The 23,248-nt window shown below is 41.1% G+C and overlaps 1 protein-coding gene across 5 annotated transcripts in view; it reads right to left on the bottom strand.

Moving 5' to 3' along the window:
* Nucleotides 1–23,248, bottom strand: part of ERC2 (ELKS/RAB6-interacting/CAST family member 2) — a 1,295,684-nt gene that overhangs the window by 302,101 nt on the left and 970,335 nt on the right. The gene's annotated exons all lie outside the window — the stretch shown is intronic.

Here is a 23,248-nt window from a genome sequence, read left to right as displayed (position 1 = left end):
CTTTGTTGTCTATGTGCTGCAGGGCAGAGAGGGAAGGGGGGAGAGAATACTGTTTTGTGAAAAAAAGGGGCAGCCTTGTCATAAAGATCTCGTTGACAAACACTTAACCTTAATTCTCCATCCCAGCTTATGTTTAATGAGCAATGCCCTGCCTTGATCCCAGCAGAAGCTGGGGCCCATCTGATGGAGAATACAGATGTGCCACTTCACTTCCCCGACTAGGCAGAAAGGGTAAAATATTTAGTGTCAAAGTTTTACGGCTCTAAATACGCATAATGAAAACTCCTACTGAAGGTCTAGAAATACATCAACCCCCTACAAAGAGCAATGTCATCATTTGGTAAATTAATTCCTTCTAGATGTAGCAGAAGAAATAAATCTGGAGGTAAGCATAACATTGAAGAATTGTTTTTTTTAATAGAAAAACAGGAAAAAAGAGAAAAAATCTACATATAAAATTGATTTATAAAAGAGTTGAGTTACTTTGTATACAATGCCTTGAAAAAGTATTCATACCCACATTTTTTTCACATTACACCCACAAACAAATATTTTTCATTGGGATTTTATGTGACATGCCAACGCCAAGTAGCAAAGTATTTGTGAAGTGTAAAGGAAATTATATATGGTTTTCTAATTAATTTAAAAATATAAATCTGAAAATTGTGCCGTGAATTTGTATACAGCCCCCCTTAGTCAATACTTTGTAGGACCATCTTTCACTACAACTATTGCAACAAGTCTTTTGGGGTCTTTCTCCACCAGCTTTGCACATCCAGAGGTGACATTTTTGCCCATTCTTCAATTTTCAAGTCTTGTCACAGATTATCAGTGGGATTTAGGTCTGCCCTGTGACTGGGCCATTCACACACATGAATATGCTTTGATCTAAACCATCCATTGTAGCTCTGGCAAAATGTTTAGGGTCATTGTCCTGTTGGAAGGTGAACCAACGCCCCTGTCTGAAGTGTTTTGCAGCCTCTAACATGTTTTCCTCCAGGATTGCCCTGTATTTACCTACATTCATCTTCCCATCAACTCTTACCAGCTTCCATGTCCCTGCTGAAGAAAAGCCTTTCCACAGCATGATGCTGACACCACCATGTTTGACGGTGGGAATGGTGTTTTAAAGGTGATGTACATTGCTAATTTTCCTCCACATATGTCATTTTGCATTTAGCCCATAAAGTTGTACTCTGGTCTCATCTGATCAAAGTTTGCCATGTAGAATGTAAGTCCGCAAGGACAGAGTCCCCTCCCCTCTGTACCAGTCTGTCATTGTGAATTTGTTTACTGTTAACGATATCTATAACGTTATATGTAACCCCCGTCTCATGTACAGCACCATGGAATTAATGGCGCTATATAAATAAATAATAATAAAAATAGGGAACAGAATTCATTCCCACCCTCCCTACACATGCATGGTATGGTTGAGATGGGATGGTAGAGCCTTGCTTTATCTCTAGATCAAAAGGATCAATCCTTTTTTCTCCCAGACTGTCATGAAAGAGTCGAGAGGCCCCAATACACACACACACAAATACAGGCAGCTTAAAGAGGTGTCCTCTTTCAGCTAACTTAACACTCAAATGCTCAATAAAGCGTAAAAAGACAACCTTAGCTTTCCTTATCCTCACCAGGTCCATCGCTGCTTCCATGCTGCTGCTTCCAGTCTTTGTTGATTTGCTGCAGCAGTGACATCACATCAACAGCATGATGTCCCCGCTGCAGCCAATCAACAAAGACTGAAGGGTAAGTTAAGCACAGGGGTTTTTTTTTTAACACCAAGCCTATGGGATGAAGTTAATTTTAAGGCGACATTAGAGTACACTTATAGCTAAGCAGTAAAGGCTTTGCCTAAAGATGTGATCATTGATTGTTGTTAAATACAACCAGCCAAATTGTGAATCCAGCTCTGGAGTATAATACAGACTGGATCAGTACAGGATAAGTTACGTGATGTATTCACAAAAGTTTCAAAACTTTTTGTGTAGAATATTCCTATAAGAGGTATATACTCAGTCCACTGACCATATGCTCATGTGTGACTTACAAGACGTGTTAGCACTGAGGCCCATCAAGGGTCTAGTTACTGCTTTGGTTAATGTTTTTACCATAGAGCCCAGAGTGGAGATAAAACGCTTGTTAACTAGGCCTGTTAGACTGGCGTCCTAAAATTGCAGACTGTCCCCCACCTTCAGACTGGAGCCATACTACAAATAACTGGTTTTTTTTGGGGTTTGTTTGTTAATTTTTTTTCCATTTCCTGCATTATATTTATTGTACTTTTATACTTTTCTCATTGCTATCCCGACTGCGTCAGAAGTAATAAATGTCATTTCATAGATGGCAGATGGACTTCTGGCTTATATTATTTTCTAGCGATTTAAAATAAAAATATTTCAAATCTCAATTATCCTTATTAAAAATATTTTCTAATTTCACTTCCACAAGGCCATGTCTCTTTATAAGGATTTTTCCAGGTCAGGAAGGGCAGGCCAAGCTTTCCCCATGCCCACAGCAAAAATCTGCCGCCATTTATTCACTCCTTCCATTCTGCCCAAGTTTCAATTTTCACATTATACTTAAGAACAGGGGTGTAAGAGAAATCTCATCATGCATCCCAATCCTCAATAATTCCTTCAAATGTACTACCCCTGCATAAAAGGTAAAGGGGTTGTCTGACATTAGAAGATGTCTGTTGTTATCCCAGAAACAGCGCCACTCGCATTCATGGGTCGTGTCTGGTATTGCAGCTTAGCTCCCTCTAGTGGCGGCTGTAGGTAAATGTCTGTGGCACTTGTTTTTCTCACGCTTCATCGTTTTCAAGTTTTTTTCTGCCCTCTAAACAATAAAAAAAACAGAAAACTTTTGGATACAGATATGGCACCTGTGAGCTTTTTTTCACGGACCCATTGATTTGAAGTGGCGATTTTCACTTGTATGAAAATCAGACATGTCTGCTCTTTTTTTTTTCTTCTTCTATATAAACTCAGACCACAAAAAACACAGACACGTGAAAAGCCCCAGAGACTATGATGGGTACGTCTTCTATCTGAAAATAATGTACAGAACGCGTATGTGAAAAATGGAATCTGAATTAAGACTTCGATATAGGCCTTTGGTATCTGCTATGAAATGTCACAGTAAAGGTATGTTCAGACAAACGTATTTTCCATACATTTTCAACCCTTAAAGGGAATCTGTCGCCCCTTTTTTGAGATATCATATAATGATATCATTCAGTTGTGTGTCACATAAGGATTCTCTTAGTACTTTTGCTTCCCCCTGACCCCGCACCTTTCATGCATAAATACCTTTTTTATATCGGTTCAGATGTATGTAAACTGCCGCGGTCCGGTCCGCTGGGCGGGGCTTATTCACCTGCTCCCCCCTCCCTGTCTTGCTCTACGCATTTCTTCTTGTCTAGAATAACACAGGGAGGGGGGAAGCAGTTGAATAAGCCCCGCCCAGCGGACCAGACCGCGGCAGTTTACATACATCTGAACCGATATAAAAAAGGTATTTATGCATGACAGGTGCGGGGTCAGGGGGAAACAAAAGTACTAAGAGAATCCTTATGTGACACACAACTGAATGATATCATTATATGATATCTCAAAAAAGGGGCGACAGATTCCCTTTAATGCTAGCGAACTCTATGTGTAATCTATATGGGCTATTTTTTACACAGACGTTAAGTCCACTGGAACGAAAATTTGCAGAACACGCAAGCCTGATCTGATTTATGGGCCAGACTAGCGCTTGTGAATAGCAGACACGGCTCGAGCGCTATACCAAGTTGCACAAGCAGCCAGCGAAATTTACCATTTGTGGATGTGACTGATTCAATACATTCAGTGGCCCAAGGCTTCATTTAGAGGTCAGTTTTTCAAATATTCATGTTTTTCAAGGATAATACACCTGTCCTTTACAAATCCCGACAAAACAGATAGGAAGTGCTTATAAGTCTCATAAAATATACATTTTATTGAAAATATTAAATAAATACAAAGACATTCAAATACAAGCAGAGTATAAAAAATAGGGCCACAACTATACATGAATATATATGTAAAAGAAAACCCCCCTGACGAAGCTTGTGTGAAACGCGCCTTGGGGCTTGGTAACCACGCTATCACAACCCTATCACTTGATGTAAGTATTGTCCTTTTCTTTCTCCTTTTTTGTGCATACAGCTCTCTTTGTAATATCTAAGGATTCATGTGGATACGTATGTTCCTATGCATCCTGGGTATCTTTTACATATATATTCATGTATAGTTGTGGCCTTATTTTTGAAGCTCTGCACGTATTTGAATCTCTTTGTATTGTTTTAATATTTTCAATAAAATGTATATTTTATGAGACTTATAAGCACATCCTATGCTTTTTGTCGGTATTTATTATCTTATCACTATAAGACTATAAGATATCACTAGACTTATCACTGTCTCTGATTGTGGTCTTCACACATGCTCACTGTTGTGTTGGTATTAACCTGCCCTTTATAGTCTATGGACCTGTTCACATATCCCTGCTTTTGGGGGTGTGGTGGGTAAAGGAGGAATCCCTTTTTGATCCAACTCATGGACCAAATTTGTCCATTCAAGTCTCTAGGTCGCTGAAAATCTCAGGCAGCACATTGTTGTTGGCTAGTTACGTGCATTTTTTGCTGTTTTATAAGAGAAGCCCGAGAAACTTTTATTTTTTTCCTTTGCATAAGTCCACGTTCACACATTCTGTATTTTACATCACAGACAGAGGACAATCCAGTCATAGGGTCAAATAGCAAATAAAATCAATGTTATTGGTATATAAAAGATCATACAGACAGACAGGCACAAAGTGAAGCTAGAAGATGGAAAGGTCATTCTTACCACATGTAGGAGGCCCAAGGTAGGTATGTCAGAAGGCAGGTACATAACAACATTATAATAGTGAACAAATATCACATTGCTCATACACGCACAATGGCAATAAAGTATACCTGAATTAGGCAAAATTACCAGAGCCAAAGTTAGGCCACATTCATCAAGTAGATAGGTAGCGCTAAACGTACACCATAGTAAGAAAATATATATACAGGTACCTTGATAAAGGTACGCCGAAACGCGCGTCGGGGCGGGTAGGACTGTGTAGGAAGGCGGCTCTGCTCCTTTAAGGTACCTGTATATATATTTTCTTACTATGGTGCACGTTTAGCGCTACCTAGCTACTTGATGAATGTGGCCTAACTTTGGCTCTGGTAATTTTGCCTAATTCAGGTATCCTTTATTGCCATTGTGCGTGTATGAGCAATGTGATATGTGTTCAGTGTTCACTATTATAATGTTGTTATGTACCTGCCTTCTGACATACCTACCTTGGGCCTCCTACATGTGGTTAGAATGACCTTTCCATCTTCTAGCTTCACTTTGTGCCTGTCTGTCTGTATGATTTTTTATATACCAATAAAATTGATTTTATTTGCTATTTGACCCTATGACTGGATTGTCCTCTGTCTGTGAGTATATTATTACAGTTGGTCATCTACTGTCCGTACCTGTTGTGGGTGTGTGAGATTGTAATTTGTTCTATCCTACATTAATTCTCCACCCACTATGTTCATTGGATTTACCTTATATGTATTTTACATCAGTATTTGTAAGCCAAAACAAGGAGTGGATCAATCAGAGGAAAAGTAGAATAGAAACACGTCACCACTTTCGTATTTAGCACCCATTCCTGGTTGTAGCTCACAAATACTGATGGTAAAATACTGACCAAATACTGAATGTGGCCTAAAAATTGTTAAAAACTCTGATGGCAAAAACTGATACACCCACCAAACACTGATTAAACTAGGATCCAGCAAAGTTATGGAAATTGCTTTGCTTTTTTCACGCACAAGTAAAAAAAAAGTGAATATGTGGACGAGACCCATTCAAGGGTGATTCAGTGCCAATTTCTGCGCAACACCAAAGCCCCATTATAATAACATGCCATGGATTGGGATGAACTGTGCTATGGGAAAGGAGGCATGTTCTACAGTGCAAGGCGATACATAGGATTGGAAACAGAATTTGCAATGTGTAAAAATGAAAATATCCATGTAATTCAGAAATATTGTCATTCTCTCTGACCTACCGCTCTACATGATACCGCACAGCGTAGAGCATTATGAGACAGGCGCTGCACGAAACCCAACCACTAACTACACTGTGCAGTTATTAATTATGATTGAAAGAGACAGCAACTGGAGTGTCTGCCGATCAGCCGCCAGTACCACTGCTCTTACCGCTGCTCGCACACAACAGCTCCCTCATGTCAATGATTATTACAAAACAGATGTTCGGGAAGTATGTCAGCAGGATTCCTACTGAAGTGGAATATTCTGACAGTCCAGCAGCGAGGAGGATGAAATCTCACATGTGCAAATCCCAAGGCTGCCTGGTTCCGATCACTGAGACTTACAAATGGCAGACTCTCTGTACAGCAAGACTAGTTCTGCTTCCTAGGCAAGTAATAATGGAGACTTATCTTACAAAACAGAAAACAATATAAGACCTATAGCTAAGACAGGCAATATAATAAAATATAGCTATGGCACACATTGTATGTAACCATTGAGCAGACTTGCCAAAATTTGTGTTGGGGGAATAGGCATGTCCGTCCTGGGGATGTTCCTGATTCGTTTGGGAATGACTACTTTTGGGCAGGTTTTATGCAAGCTTGTTCCAGTTTGGATCAAGATGCGCCATTTTTTGGGCATCGTCTCTGAATATTCTGGACGGTTGACAAGTATGAAACCGGTAGCGTATACACAACTATAAGGGTGCGTCCATACGAGACGTATTCTGTGTGGATGAGATAAGATCTTTTCCACTTTATCCACAATGCTGGTACTGATTAATCTGGCCCCACACATTAGATGGCCGTTGGCCAAACCATGATCTGGTTGATCTTTCGGTCAACAGTTGTTTCTCCCATACACAGGAGCCATTGTTTGGCCAAGCGTTCATGTGTTCTCCATGAGAAAATTACTAACAAACATGTTTGGCAGCAGCTCATCTCCAGGAAAACACTGCATTCGGCAGTTAGAAATCAGATTTGCCCTTTCGACATTTCTCCTGACCATCAGTAGGGACCAAATTTGTAGGCTTGTATGGAAAATCACTCATGTGGATGAGCACATTGGCTTTCACTGGTCAGCGATGATCCGCCCTTTCGGTCCATGGCTATCATACGGAATACATGTCTTTGACCATAGACTAATGCCTTATTCCCCAGTCAACATTTTTGGTATTTGGTCATTATTTGCAAGCCAAAATCAGAAAAGGAACCTAGAGGAAAACTACTATTCCTCTAGGAAATGCCATGGTGGCATTTTTTGAATCTGACTCTGGCACTGAATTTCTTTTGCTGCTTGCCATACTGTCAAAAACAAGATAGTGCCAGAGGAGTCTTATTAGGGGCACCTTAAAAGGATAAATTGCAATACCAGACACAATCCATAGACCAAAAAAAAAGAAAAAAAAAGCCAACATTTTTTACGCAGGTCCATAGATATCAGTATTATTCTGCACGCCCAAAGCAATGTAATGTGTTAAGTTTTCTATATCAGTCAATGGTAAAACCCCAAAAATGATGAGTGTGGCCAATAATATTTTGATAAGAGCTTAATGTATGTAATACTTCCATCTCCTAAAAATATGAGCCTCCTAATTACTAGTAAAAACCAGCACAGCCACTCATAAAAAAAACATATCTATTCATAGCCGACGTTCACATCAGGTTTAGAAATAGTTCCATAAAGCCACAGGGAATGAGACTAAAATGTTGGACATCGTGAATTTATATACCGGTAATATCGCTTAGAACAACATCCCATCCCTCAAACTCTTTCCGAGCCAATCTATATTTCTTTTGCAGAAAATGCTAATCCAGTTTTTGCTTGACTAAGTCCTGTGGCCTGTTCCACAGTGGGTGTCTTCTGGAGGAAAAGAAGGTTCAAAAGGTTAAAATAAATGTAACACGTTCTCACTGCTCAGATATCCCACGAGTGAGACCTTTAAAATAACAAGAAAAAAAAAAAAACATTCCTTGATAATCAGCGGATGATACTTCTCCGATTCTCGTTCCAAATTCTGCTTTGCATTTTATTTTGGATCGTTTCTCTGCCCACCCATATTCATCCGATATTTACTAAGCTTGCTATATAATGAGACAAGAACGGAATCGTGGGCCAAGACATGAGAAAATCAGAAAATCAACTCGGAGAGAAAAAGAAAAATGGATTTGAAACATATGTTTATTTAGAATTGTGCTGATTTTAGTAGTCAAAGACAGAACATTTGGACTTCCACATAGGTGCCGCCGGCCAAAGTGCTCAATCAATCAAGAAGGGTTCTCCGGGAATCGTGATAAGCTGAGCAGAAGAGGTGGCATTTGCATTTTTTGGGTGCATATTACTATGGTCTGGAGTGTAAAGATAACCAAACACATCAGATAAGGTTATTATTTTTCCTGACTCCACAATAAACATGCAGGCACGCTTGGCCGAGTATGAACGCTTTTTTCAAGGGGGGGAGAAACGTATAAGCTGCTGCCAAATCCCTCTGCCATGTGAAGAGAGGATTGGGCATGTTGCAGGTCTTCCTTGAATTTCCTAACAGATGGTACTCTTAAGGTGAGTTTAGACTGGACAATTTTGCAGTGCTGAATTATTGCCGATTGGTAAATAATAAATCAATCGGTGATCGTTTAGTAGGCCACTTTTCAGATGCGCCCTGAACTATCAGTAATTGGCTGACATTTTTCTTGACAGCACAGGCTATCTTTTGGGAAAACCAGAAGATCATTTTATGAGTGTTTCGCTCATTTGTGAGGTGATTAGCAACATTTACTAGGAAGGTTCATTTCACGATATTCTTGTGGTGTGAAAGAACCTTACAACCAAGCCGAGTTTTATCTATTGTGTAAGAGTTGCTTTAATGCTGGCATTCAGGGCCAGTGTTATGGGCAGGCAGACTACACATCAGCCTAGGGTCCAAAGCCCCCAGCCAGTGATGTCACAGCGTGGCCGTTTTGGGGTCCGTGAGTCAGGGAGGCCTGAAGCAAATGCTGGCTTCCCTCCCACATTGTGCACTCAACTGTATCGGATCATAGATGAAAGTCAGCTAAATCTGCTGATTCTGGCAAGACCGGTCAACTATCTGATGTGTGTGGAGCCCTACTGATGAGATTTGGTGCAAATCTATTTCCATGTCCCATTCCAATGGCCACGACAGTGATCTAAAGTCACTGCATGCGATTGGGAGTACAGCTTCTTAACTCTCGGCATCTGTAGCTCTTTTTATTAGCTGGCCTGGCATAATGTCACATGTGTCACGTCACAAAGATGGCATTGGGCCAGCCCAGCTAATCAAATGAAGAGTCGTGGAAGCTGGCAAGTAAGATGCAGTACTTCTACTCCCAGGCAGCTTCTTTAGATCACTGTTGTGGCCGATGGAGTGGGATTTACAGGCAAATTTTCACCAACTATACTCCTGACCCTTTCCGAAAAATGATTTTGGGGAGAGAAGGATTGGGTAATTGGAGATTTAACTACTGACCTCATGGAAGATAAGCCACTGCTAGAGGTGTCTGACAGCAGTATTCTCCTCACTCCTCATTCAGAACACAATAGCGCTCAGCCAAGTTGAGTGCTCGTGTGTATGGGGGAGTTGGGAGACAAAGTCATCTGCCATACAAGCATTCAGCCAATAGCTTTCTCAAGTGTATGGACAGGTTAGGCTCTGTAAGTAAAGAGCCTCACACAATCCCTACGGCATGGTGGCAGCTCCATACAACTTGGATGAGCATGCATGTTTTTTCAACAGTGAGAGGTGTATACCTGCTGCCAGATCCCTCTGACAGTCTTATCGCCACCTTTTTTCGACCCAAATATGTTTAGAAATTTAAAGTGCTTTCTGGGATTTTTTTTAATTGGAGAAAGAGTAAGGAATGTTTAAAAATTACAAAATAAGCATCACATACCCTTGAATTCCCCTTTGTTCTAGCATCAGACCCACCAGAAACTGTTTAGACACCGAGAGCCTCAACTTAGACTTATTCCACTTGTTCCCTGTCTATTTGGGGTTTTCCAATTCTTTCTCTTTCGCTGCATTTTTTTTTTTCATTTTTCCCTATTACTTCACTATTTTACACCAGTTGTGTAATCTGATTGTGTATATTTTATGTATAGGCCGAGATAATTATAGGTGTTGTCCAACAGTCACCGCAATAAGCTGCAATCAATGGGCAAATCCAGTAGCAAGCGTTTAAAAGGGTTTGTCAAACCCCGTAGATGTGGCTTAAAGGACATCATAAAGTGATGACCATTTATGTAACACAAGGAAATTTGAGTCTTCTCGTCGGTTTTCGAGATAACTGCTGGTTGGACCCGCAGCGATCAGTTTTATCAGGAGACATCTTTTTTGCTTCACTTGGAGCACCCATAAATGGGAAATCATACATTTCACAGTGCCCCTTTTTATTTATATGTAGTAGGACCAATGGATAATGATCCTCTTTTAAAATCATACAACTCCTTTTAATGAAAAATAAAACTTATTATATACTTTCCAGTTTTCTTTCCAACTTTGGACTACGCACGTAATTTCTGGAGTGTTTTGTGCTCTGCGTTATACCCACACCGGCTTTTCCCTTCTGAGCTTGTGTGTTGACAGGACTGGATTATCTGAATTTACAAATGAAACAGAAAAGACATACAAAGTATTTTTCTCTAAACCATTCTAATTTAATTTTCCTCTTGCTGGCTCAGGATATATCTTCAGATGTAATCGAGCAGCCGATCCTTGACCTATCTCAACAACTACTCAGAAACAGCAGTATACCGATTCATTAAAAAGGGCTGTTCATCAGGAAAAAATAAAGAGCCAACAAAAAGTATAGGCTGTCTAATTCTATAGATTTACGTGCAATGGATTCCATAGCTGTAAAATCTATAGACGGAAGGCAACCATACCTGTATAAAATAAGCTTAAGACCCTTATAGATGGGCCCATAATCGGCTGTATGACCATTCGTAAGAACGCTAGTTTCTAATTACCCAATCACATGGCTCGTGCAAACATGGCAGAGATCATTTTCGGTCTTGCTGATTGCATTTTTTATGCAGCCTAAAAGAAAAAGTTGGATGGCACCATATTCCCTCTTGACAATATGCAAACTGTGTGTGAAGTAGGGGATCATATTAAGGAAATGGACATTTGTTTATGCCCATGCAATCTGCATCAACTTGAATAAAAAGATTTTGACACAAGAGAGGGTGAAACCATCATTTGGAGTTCATGGCCAGAAATCTTCCCATACAAGATGAGAAAATGGACAACATGCTTCCTTCAATAGCAGACTCCAGTAACTGTCTCGTCGTCCCCACATATGGTAGATTCTCCAGGAATCTAAATAGTACCGGAAATATTCTATTGAATGTCTATGCCCAGTAAAAAAAGCTTATAGTGAAATTAGAAAAGGGGGTCTAATTTTTTATCCAAATAGCACCTTGTCTGCATCTGATACTGCACTTCAGCTCCATTGATGCTTGTTCCTTGCATCCAAGTTTTTTGTTTCGCTGATATGTAGCAATCCCACACCTGTCAATGGGATTGTCAGTTATTTCAGCTTAGCTCTTTAAAATGAATATTGATAAACTAAAATTCCACAGTCAACATGACGACATTTGTGGCTTGAAGGACAGGGCAGAGTCAAGGGTTACGCCAAGGCAACGGATTTCTGATACTGGGTACAGGGGAGAGCATGGTGTCATTTCTTGTGATAGATCAGGTAGGGTAGATGCATTAGATGGAGGAAAGATGATGAGTTCAGATTTGTCCATATTGAGCTTGAGGAAGCGAGAGAAGAAGAAGGAGGATATTGCTGATAAACTCTCTCTGATTCTGGCAGCTGAGAGGTGACATCAGGGCCAGAGAGGTAGATCTGAGTGTCATCAGCACATAGGTGGTACTGGAGGCCAAGAGTATACATGGAGAAAAGTAGGGGTCCTAGGACAGAGTCTTGAGGAACTCCAACACAGAGAGGGCGGGATGAGGAGGTAGTGTGGGAGTGGGAGACATTAATTGTGCGGTTGGAAAGGTATGAGGTGATCACAATGGTTTTTATTTATTCATTTTGAAAAAGTATTCAAGCACAAATGATGCATCGTAGACATACTATGACAATGCCTCCTTTTGCTTGGTATCAGTAATTTTCTAGTTTACAAGCTAGGTGGACACACTGGGTGACTATGTTGAAGGTAGTGGTTGATATCTAAACCATGTGCTGATGACCACAACGAACCCTTAGATAACAGCTTTTAGGGGAGCTTTCCAAGATGTTCACATTCCTAACTTACTCCAAACAATCAGAATTCTGATGGCCAATGTCCCTCGTCAAGCTTCTTGATCTTTCATCAACCCCCAAGTCCTCTACATTAACATTTGAAACCTTCTGTTAGTGGTACTAAACTGTGGCTGCACCATTAAGGGACTAGCAGTCATGTACTTAGCCAACTATTGCAGACAATGAATGGAGCAACATCACACATGTTCAACCATGCTACTGCATTCTTTGTTGGAAGAGTGATTGGTTGTGTAATAGCTGTAAGGCCTATCTTCTATTTGTTTCATAACATATGACAAGGATCAGTCATGTCCTTCCTTCTTCCTACCCCCTTTCCCATGGCTAGTTGCAAGACAACTGGCTGCAGCAAGAGCCTCCCCCCTTTTCCCTCTTTATAGTAGGACAATAAGACTATTAAACCATGCCCATTGGCTAAGCCCAAACAATCAGTTGTTCACTAACTTAAAACGAAGCAACTCAGCAGCAATTAACTAAACTGTTTTCTGCAGAATTTCTACAAGATTGATTGTTTTAGGACTATGCGGAAAATGCTGTAGACCTATAGCGAGGGCAATTTTTTTAAATTATAATTTTTAAGGTTATTATTATGGTACAGTTGTAAAGATGTAAAATGGTTGCCTACACTTATATGATAAAACAGAACAGAGGAGCAGTGCTCTCTACCATCTAAAATGCTCTGAGGGCAGTACTGGGGTCCTGGGTTTAAATCCCCCCCCAAGGACAACTTCAGCAAGGAGTTTGTTCTCCCCATGTTTGAGTGGGTTGTCTTCGGTTTACTCCCTCCTCCAAAGACATCCTGATAGGGAATTTAGATTGTGAACCCCAATAACGACAGCGATGATAATGTATGTAAAGTGCTGTCGAATATGATGGCGCTATATAAGCAAAGCATAATAAATAACCCTTCCACTTATTCCTCCTGGTAAATCATATCTGCCAAGTTTAGAAGCGCATCCATTTGCAGTGAACAAAGCACAGTGTCCACAAGTTTCAGTTGTAACCAAAACACTTTCCCAATGCCTGACCTCATTGTCTGCCTCTATGAATGACTTTTTGGAGGTTTTAAGGATTGTTTTGCAGGGCCAGAGAGATTTTCTGCTTCTTCTAGGAATCACAGAGGTCTTCCCTTATTCTAGGAGCCCCCTGGAATTCTATAGAAGGTTTAGCAGTTATGTAATACATTTATTGGGAATGTAATATTTTGGGTACATTGACATACACGGTCTTCAAACAGTCATTGTATTTTCACTCCTTTTGTAAAAATCTCTCCGAAAAGAAACGCTGGATTTAGGGTGAGATGAGATTGTGAGAGATCATCTAAATAAGCTTTGGTTGGTGTGAATTTGAAGGCAAAGTAATGGCCTGAAACATAAGATATGTTGACCTTGATAGTGTCAACCATGGAAGAAAAATCTTCTAAATGAATCCGCACCTTGGCAGGTCACCACGTCAATGCCAGAAGAAACTTACATGCTTGGCATAAACCAGAAGGTTTCAATCACTTCCAGCTAAACGTAATCTTAGATGGAAGAAGAACATGAAGAAATAAATGAAGTTTATCCTGACCTATTACCATTCATAAAAACGTTCTCGTAAATTCCCCAATTGAAAGCCTTTCTGCCATAGGGGCCTGGTTGTACTCTCTATGGCAATAACTTTAAACGACCTGACGGGGAAATTCTTGAAGCTTTGAGAAGATGCCTCCAAATTCTTTTTTGATAGTATAACAGTAGAAATGTGACGAGTTAAGCTGCATGGGGTATTTTGTGTTTTGTGGATAGACAATACCTGACAGGGCTCAAGCTAAATGTCTTTCATGTACGTGCACGTATGCATTAAATTAGCGTCTTAACTAGGGTTAAGTAGAACTGGGAATATCAGGATCTTCTGATCTGCCCATATTCTGTGTGGCTAGTGACGGCTCAATAAACATGTATCTGCTAGCCTCGAGAATGTGTGAATGTGGATCTATGTGTGGGATTAAATTATTACACATTCCACACTCTCTGCAAATCCATAAAGTGTCCTGCGACTGTACATCAATGATTCGGGACAGCCGCATACTGTGGGAAGAGGAGGCCCATAAATACGCTTATAAAATAGATAAAAAGAAGCACTTCAAAAGTAATTAAAGGTTTACAAAGGAAACCTTTAAAACGATGTTTAACCCTTTCCCATTTACGGTGTCCTACAGCAGACAATAAAGCAATAATTTATTGCGTCTGCAAACAAGACTATACTCATTGCCAGTGTTGGGAGGATCATCGCTAGAGATCTATGGAAGTTACTGAATCATATTTTGCATTTTGTGGAGAGTAAAATAAAAAAAAAGCACATTGAAATGTTGGTTTTATACATTTTTGATGCCAGATAACCTATGTATCCAGAATAAGGCTAACCTGGAGGATCTCCTGGCCCTAATACAATGGTCCAGTTGAAGACAACTCCATTTGGCATTGACTTTGGATGATCACTTGATGCTAGGGTCTAATCCTTAAGGGTTCATTGACAAATAACCTTTTTAGATGTTATTATTGATATGTCCTAGGTGCAGGGCTAGCTTTCCCTAGGATAGTGCACTGTGTATACACTAATCTTCAGCGCAGGAGTCCATGCCCCAGCCTATCGGCTCAGAAACGTGGATGCTGGCAGTCACAGGAGTAAGTGGTGAATTGGCCATGAAGGCAAAAGATTCCAGTTTGCTGTGCTCCACTATTTGTGCAGGTCCCATGGAAGTGATTAGGAATTCTGGAAGTCTTTTGCAAGACATAAGCCTTCCAGCTTAGCCAAGCTTCTATGATACAGTAGGTAGGTCTTCAATATCAGATCCATTGAGGTCCAACACCCAACACCCCCACTCATCAGCTATTTACAGGTCCCAAATGTAAATAGTGTACCGATCTAGGACACAATCACCGTACACTGTATAGTGGCTGATCTCAGGTACTGTAACTAGGCTCCCATTCACTTAAACGTGAGCCAAGCTGCAATACCTGGAATGGCCTCTACCTAGTGTAGGAGCTGTGGTGTTCCAGCTCTGAACATTGTAAGTTGTATTCTCAGCCAGAATTAATCAAACAGCTAATAAATGCACCAATCCTTAATTAATTGGGTGGCTTGTTTAATGAATGATGAGATGTTGCCTTTGCACGTACATAGTGAGTCAAGTGTATTGTGCCAACTACTGATTATGATGAATTGTGGTGGCTCACTCCTGCACAGAGGGGGCCACCGGGGGGGATTCACCTGTTCATCCGTGGGTCAGTCCGAGCATGAGTATAATATTATAACAGAGTTCTTTGGTGACTACTGACCGAGACCAAAATTAGTCAAGCCCGTCAAGAGAACAATGGATGTGTTGCCATCACTGCAAGACAAGCTGAGACCATCACAACAGTAGTGATGTAATAGATAAGTAATGCTTGTTTTTTCTGTTGTAACTCATTTTTCACCGTTATCCTGTTCTTTTTAAAATCCAAGATAACCACTTTACGGAAGACCTATAATATATTCTGTAGGTTTTCCAAAGAGTTTGCTTGCTTATAAATTAATTCGCTCATCTCTAGTCCAGAGCTTACATATACTGGGTGCACATGTCTGCAAACGATATACCAGGTAAGTGGGGAGCCAAGAATCCAACTACTATACTCAGGAACAGACCACAAACAAAAGTTTTGCTGCTTCTGAGTAATAGACCCATTTTTCAGTTCTAATACAATTCCCTTTTATCTAACTGCCTTGGAAGGAAAGAGTCTGTAATGGAGCAAAGCATCACTAGCACGGCGGGTGACATTCTTATTTGGATACCTCGGACCATTCCAACTCTGCACCCAGCATCATCAACAACATGCAGGTCCTTCACTCATCATGCAAGGACACCTTTTTCAATATGGTAAAAAAAAAAAATTCACATTTCTCTGAGATTTTTTTTTACCATATTGAAAAAGGTGTCCTTGCATGAAAAAGGTTAAAAAAAAAATCATTAATATTCACCGTCCATTACCTATTTTTAAGCAACCTCCAATGAATTAGCAGCCTGGTCCAGGGGCGTACATAGAAATCATGGGGCCCCATAGCAAAAGTCTGAATGGGCCCCCCCCCCAAAAAAAAAAGATTAAAAAAAAAATCAACAGGTGCTCTTAACTCCAGGCATGCATGTTATAGGTCAAACAATTAATTTTATACAGTGCATGCAGGGCCCCCTCCTCCCTCCACAGTGCGTGCAGCTGGGCCCCCCTCCCTAAGGTGCAAAGTGCAGCCAGAGCCATTGTAAATGTGAAGTGCCAGGCTGCCAGCACAGTGAGGGGACACATTTAACAAAAAAAAAATCCACCCCCAGCCGGGCTCACCGTCTTGTGTGTGTGTCCCTCTCCCTGAGTGAGAGAGGCTCATGAATGTTTTCTGCTTCCTGCAATGCACCTGTGCTGCTCTCTGGCTGCCAGGAGGAGTGGCGTTCTTAGGCAAATCCAGCCAGAGACTTCAGCCAACTGCAGACCAGGAAACAAGGAAAGGGGAGCTTCAAGGGGCCAGGGGGTATACAGCGGCCGGCGGCCGGCGCTTACATTTAATTAAAGGAGATAGATCCCAGCAAAGAGCAAACAGATGAATGGCATACTAGGGCACACAAATCACCACATCACCTGGACCCGTAGAAGCGAGTAATCGCGAAACGGCCGTTGTCCAGCACCTCCCTCCCCTAGCATTCCTCTATCATCCTGCATGTCCACACATCTATTGATGGAATTTATGTGAAATAACGATGCACAGTTTTTCAGCTATATTGGTGAGTGCTGCATATTTCTTCTTTTTTCGCTTCAAATTAAAGAAGATAGTACTACTGTGTCAGCACAGCAGCCAAACCGCAGCGGCCGTCGTGGGCTCCCTCACCCATCCGGGCCCCCTCACCTGTCCATGCCCCATAGCAGCTGCGTGGTCTGCTACTATTGACGGTACGCCACTGGCCTGGTCTTCTGTTCTTCTGTTGCTCAACTTGCTCCATTCCGGCACTGGGGTCAAAGTGGGGCTTGTAACTGACTGCGAGAGGTCAATGAGCGGCTTCTGATTGGCCTCATGTTATCATGTAGGGTGTGAGTGATGCATATTATTATGCTTTGCTTCTGTTGCACCATCATATTCCGCAGAGCTTTACAGACAATATCATCACTGTCCCCATTGGGGCTCACAATCTAAATTCCCTATCAGTATGTCTTTAGAGTGTGGAAGGAAACTGGAGAACTTGGAGGAAACTTACGCAAACACAGGGTAGAACATACAAACTCCTTGCAGATGTTGTCCTTGATGGGATTTGAACCTAGGACCCCAGCGCTGGAAAGCAACAGTTCTAAGCATTGCGCACCCCGTGCTGCCTCATTATGTGTGCCATCTCCATGTGACCACATTGGACCAATGAAAGTTCTCAAATTGGCCACAGTGCCGGAAAAGAGTGAGTTAAGTGACAGAAAAATGAAAATCAAGGAAACTATGGAGGTAGGGAAGGAGGAGGCAGTAGAAGAGGTACAAGAGCAAGGGAGTCTAAAGTTTAGGGGATTTTTTTTTTTTTTATTACTTATTCCTTCCCCTTTTCCCTTCCAAACAGGGCAGTACCATACAGAACAAATTTATTAGGACCAAATTGAATCTGTCGACTAAATTAAAGCGAATCTCCCAGAATTGAAATTTCGGGAAATTTGCTTATCTTTACTCCGGACATCTAATGCTATATTATAAATATCTCAATATCAAGAAAAGGTGAAATACTATGTTTCCCCTCACATCACATTACCCAGAACGGCTTTTGCTGTCTTCTGCGAAGTCACAGTTTGATAGACAGATTGGGATAAGTTAGATCAAAGGTTAAAAAAAAATCTAGAGTAATCTCAGCCGAAATCTGCAAATATTTCAAGCTTTGGATTCCTTAATAAAAAACAGATTTAACAAAGGTTGAATACAGTTGTTCTAAACTTTGACAAGGGAATCTCGCACATAGAGCGCTATAGAAATGAAAATATTGTGTTTTCTTTGATGCAATAAGGAAAATATGTGAATTGTAAAAGATGTGTAAATGTTGTGACATCTACAAAAGCAAGCGGTGCCTGCACATCAAATAACAGAGAGCCTTTAATTGTCAAGGACGCCGCTGCTCGGGGAAAACTGCTGTCAATAGTTCATGGTCCCGAAATCATTTCATCTCTAGGGCCAGGAATATCTGAAAACGTGAAAAAATGGGCGGTGGCATTTGGCCAGTTGGCTAGGAGCCGCCATCTCTGCTGGAAACATCTCATTGGATTAGACCTCTATGCATTTCGGGGGGTCACAAATGTCAAACACTAAGCAAAAAATGGAAAACAACCGGAGCTGAACTTGGCTGCACTCGGTTCACTCCATAAGTCCTATAGATTTTGAATAAAATTTTGAATAAAATGACAGCGCACGTGCTTGGCCACCCTTTTTTGTGATCATGTGGGTATGATCAGTGGGATCCCCTTCAATCAACAACTTCTCAACTACTCTGTGAATGGTTAATAACTTATTATTGTGGCACTACAAAGATATTCATTATCACTGTGCACAGAAGAAGAGTTCTCCTATGTAGTGCCATCAGCAAATTCTTCCAATCATAAAGCCCTGTTAACAGGGCCAAAAATGACATCCTTTTAAAGGGCTTTTCCAGTTTCAAAAAAGTTTTACCCCGATGCAGTTTAATGTAAAAACCAAACTATGCTTTACTCACCCTGACTCCGGTGCGAAGTGTATGCCGCTGCTCAGATTCCGTTGTTCGTCTGCAGCGCTGATGCCATGTCGACAGTGCTGCAGCCAATCAATGAGCTCAGAGGCTTGCCAGCAGAGCCACTGAAGTCATAGCTTCACAATGTCGATGCACAAAAACAGACAACAGAATCCTGGACAGTGGCGCAGACTCAGCATTGGACCCGTAAAGTGTTGGTTTTTTACATCAATCTGCAGTTATGGATGGATCTTTTTCGAAACCAGAAAGCCACTTTAAAGGGAGTCTTTCAGCACAACATGATTGCTGAAATGGAGCACAGGCCGCTCAGTGCACCATTGGCATGGCCAAGCAGTTCAGTGCACTGTCCCATGTTCCATTTATCTCCACCCTCTGGCGCCTGCAAAGGCCAGAGCTGTCCATCAAAAAAGAGGTGGTTGAAGATAGTTGGAAAACAAGGTGAGAAGGTGCACAGAATTGCTCGGCCATGCCAACGATGCACGGAGCGCTGTGCTTTATTTGAACAGCCATGTTGTGCTGACAGGCTCCCTTTAAATCGAACCTGTCACCTTGGAAATATTATATACCTGCAGGTATAGGGTTAATCTGCAGATAAATAGCATTACAATGCTGCCTGGCCGCCTTACTGAAAGTGTGACTATCAGGAGAAAATTAACTTATTTCCTCCTGGGACCCGCTGGCTTCGTCATGGCGGCGTGAACATAGCAGTTACAGTCACCACTCATTATCCTGTGAGCGGTGACTGGCAGTTTGATTGACAGCTCACTCTGCAATGTGCATTTGTACATTTTCCAAGTTGTCAGTTTCCCTTTAAAGCAATACCAAACAATGCCATAGTACCTAAAAACAATCTTGCCAAACCATGTAAGTTAAAATACCCAGACTAAGAAAAATGGACCTGTCATGGATACCCTCTCAACAATTCTGAATGCAGCCAATCAGTTGGGAAGGGCTCATATTTAAGTTTCCTTTTCCGATGATGTTGACTCAGCAAAAATGACAATATGTAATTAATTTCTTCTAAATGAGGATCTATCACCTCTTAAGTAAATAATTTTAATGCCCATAATAAGGCAAGTTTGCATTCTCTTTTTTTTTTTACAATTTTGCATTGCCCTGTTCCTCTGTTATTCCTTCTAGCAATTTCTGAATAAATCAACAACTGGGAGTCACCTATTAGAGGCGTGTCATTACCCAGTCTGATACATTTTAGGGACATGCCCCTTTTGACAAAGGCAATATCATTACCATGTTAGTTTGTTTTTATAAAAGAAATCACAGAAATATAAGAAGTGATGCACCAGAATTGTTATGTTATGGGAAATACAAGTACGATTATTACGTAGACTTCTAGCTCTGTTTTTTTAAGGATAGAACACATGCTCATTTTAAAATACTGGGCTATCTGCAAAAAAAAATCACAGAGGCATGACTGTTTTTGGTCCAAGCCATGGAACAAATTGCATATACAAGTCTACGGAACCATGAATGTCACGGAGAGCACATGGATTATGTCCGTTCAGGCCATGATGAACATTGCAAAGTATAGGAGAAAAAGTCACTGACATCTGACTGAGGCGCCTAGCTGTTGTGAGAAAGTTTCTGGTAAAATACTGGAGGGGAGATGTGTGTCACTCAGGATGCTTGCCTCAGTGATATGAACCTGGAAAATTGCTCCATCACAGTATGTGCTGAAAGGGGTTAATTGGTCATATTAACGACTTGGTTTTTGTGAATATCTAAAGAGTGGGTGGGAGGATTTTCACCATATCTCCACCCCAGGGTGTGTTCCAGAAAGTAAATGGGGAGCCGTTGGACTCACTCAGTATTCAGTATGTCTGGAGATGAGAACACCAGAGCTGTGCTCATGCGAAAGAGAACTTAAACTCATTTTGTTCCCCTGCAGGGGTAAATCCCCGCAGCCACACAGACTGTACAATATGATATTTTCTTTTTCCCGTTATGCCTGAAGGGCCGTGTTTATTTACCTAGTTTTGGACTGGTTTATGCAGTATGTTTTTAATAAAACAGGTAAAAACTTAAACAGAAAGTGTTCGTGTGACTACCTCTTTAAGCAGCAAAGTGAGTCAATCTACCACACTGTATAATAGGAATATATATGGTGTGCATGGATATAGCTATATATGTATATTAGTCTTGATGGTTTTACATATTTCATCTGCCTCTCCTTTAGCCACAGGAACCCATATGTCCCGTCACATCCAGCCTTATATCATGACGCACGATCGGTGGCCGGTGGCTTCTAAACAAGAAGACCGTTCAGTTCACCTTAAATGATTTTCTCGCTCTGGTTTCTTCAGCAGCATCTAACACCTCTTTATGAGAAGAATTGCAGCTTACACATTTTGCGATTATGACTCTTGGTGAGTAGCACCATATTAATAGATTTCAGTGGGTTTTGGCAAAGCTCTGACACATTCCGTCTCCTTTATTTGTTGCTGGGGTTTATTTTTACATGGTGCAGTCAGATGCCATTCAGAGGTTCTCAGTGCGTTTTACTGTTTTCCTGCATGGTCTGCTCACCCTGATGATGTGACCGCGATCGCACTAAACCACTGAGTCAGAAGGTTCAGCATGTACATTTATATATACAATAAAACCACATGACAATAAAATGACATATTAACTAGTAGATAATTGCTTCCCAGCACACGGAAGAATATATCTGTCATTCCTAATGAGTTTGGATATATTTGTGACCATCCTGCATCAGCAAAAAGAAGGTACGGAAAGCACAGCGGGATTTCTAAATATAGTAGATGCAGCTAAACCCAGGTTCAATCAATCTCCTAAAATAAGGTCCCGAGTAGAGATGAGCGAATTTGTTCGGATTCGGTTCCAAATACGATTGGATTCGAATATTGTTTTTGCAATATTCGTCGCACACAGCCGAACGTCATTAGAGTCAATGGGAGTAGAAATTAGAGAACATGCTCGAAACCGATCATAAGACAAACATTCGGTACGAATAATGTTCGAATATGGCCCGAATATGTCAAAATCAGATTTGGGGCCAAAATCCAAACAAATTCTCTAGTCCCGAGATGCCAGCACTTCTTACATGTTGAAGTTAAAGGCATAAGCCGGGATTTTGGTTAGTTTTTTGGTTGAGGCTAAGAACATATTGGCAACTAGTTGTTAACTATCTGCCTGTTCGTCCCGTTAACGATCTGCTTCCGGCTCTGGCTTTGACTCTCTTGCTTCCCTTGACCTCACGTCAGCAGAGCAGCTCTCTCTTTCCTAAATTTGCTCTGTCAATGTAGAGTCACTGCCAACTTCATGCTGATTGACATACTGCTCCTCGCAGTTCGGCAGTGAGGAGCTGGCTGTCAATTAGTTCGACATCAGCAAGTATACCTCATAAACAGAGGAGTGTGGAAAAGAAGAAGCTGATGTCAATATGGCATTACTGGTATGAGTAGTCCATGACCGATCTTGTGCTAGCAGAAATTTTGCATGGCAGAATAGGCAGGTAGTCAGAAATTATCTGCCCGTAAGTTCCTATCCCCATACAAAAAAACAAGCCTCATAACCCCTTTAAATGAACAATTGTTCTTTTTTTAACCAGACCCTCCTGTGGGTATGCTATAAATGTACAAGATGGGACTAAAGCTGATTTCATCCAAGAAACACAGACTATGCTTGGATCAGAGTTTTGGTCTGACCGTTGGGACTTCCGAAATGAGCCATCAGCTTTATATGTGTTCATGATGCAGTAGCTCAGGGCAGGAGGCCTGATGATCGGGCACGTTCCATGTTTGACGGATGTAGGAAATTGGCCTAACTCAATGTGAACCAAGACAATTTTGGTCTTAAACATTTATTCCCAAAATTAAAAGTTATCACTTATCTACAGAATACGAAATAACTTTCTGATCAATAGGGTGCCAACTACTGAGACTCCCACCAATCCCGAGAACAAGCCTCTGAATATGTCCCTATGTCCCATCAGTCTATTCATTCTCTATGAGACGCAAGCGTCCATTCCAATCAGTAGGTGTCCCAAGTGTCAGAATTCCACTGAACAGAAAGTTTCAATATAAGAAATGCTCTTTAGAGCAGGGGTCCCCAACC

This window comes from Dendrobates tinctorius, unplaced genomic scaffold (genome assembly GCF_039654945.1).
Source record: "Dendrobates tinctorius isolate UK_male_01 unplaced genomic scaffold, ASM3965494v1 ptg000038l, whole genome shotgun sequence".
NCBI classification, from domain to species: Eukaryota; Metazoa; Chordata; class Amphibia; order Anura; family Dendrobatidae; genus Dendrobates; species Dendrobates tinctorius.
This window is presented reverse-complemented; position numbering and strand designations above follow the sequence as displayed.